This window comes from Fulmarus glacialis, unplaced genomic scaffold (assembly GCF_000690835.1).
Source record: "Fulmarus glacialis isolate BGI_N327 unplaced genomic scaffold, ASM69083v1 scaffold28646, whole genome shotgun sequence".
Lineage (NCBI taxonomy): Eukaryota > Metazoa > Chordata > Aves > Procellariiformes > Procellariidae > Fulmarus > Fulmarus glacialis.
The window spans coordinates 3020-3460 of NW_009220455.1; positions in this window are offsets into that span (position 1 = coordinate 3020).

Consider the following 441-nt stretch of genomic DNA (forward strand, 5'->3'; position numbering starts at 1 on the left):
TGCAACCGCTCCCTTAGCAAGCCCGGCTGGGGGCGCCCCTGCCGAGAAAGAGAGCCCCGGGGGCCATCAGCCCCGTCAGCCATGGGGATGCAGCAGAGGGAAGGGGGCTCAGCAGGAGGTAAAGGCCTGAACGAAGCAGCACAAACGAGGCCACAGCCGCCCCCAGCGTCCCCACGGGGCAGCTCCGGCCCCGCAAGGGGCATGTTCCCAGCAGCCAAGAGGGGAAGGGAGCCCACAGCGCTGCCCGTCTGACCCCAACCCTCCACGCGCGTGGGGCTGCAGCGCTGCCCGGGGTCGTGCTGCGTGCAGAGGCCGCTGCACCACCCTTGGGGCGCACGCGACCGGGGGCAGATCAGTGCAAAGCAGCAGATGCGTGCGCTGGAATCCTGCCCTCAAGCCTGGGCCGCGGCACGCTGGGGCACCAAACAGCCACAGCTGCTC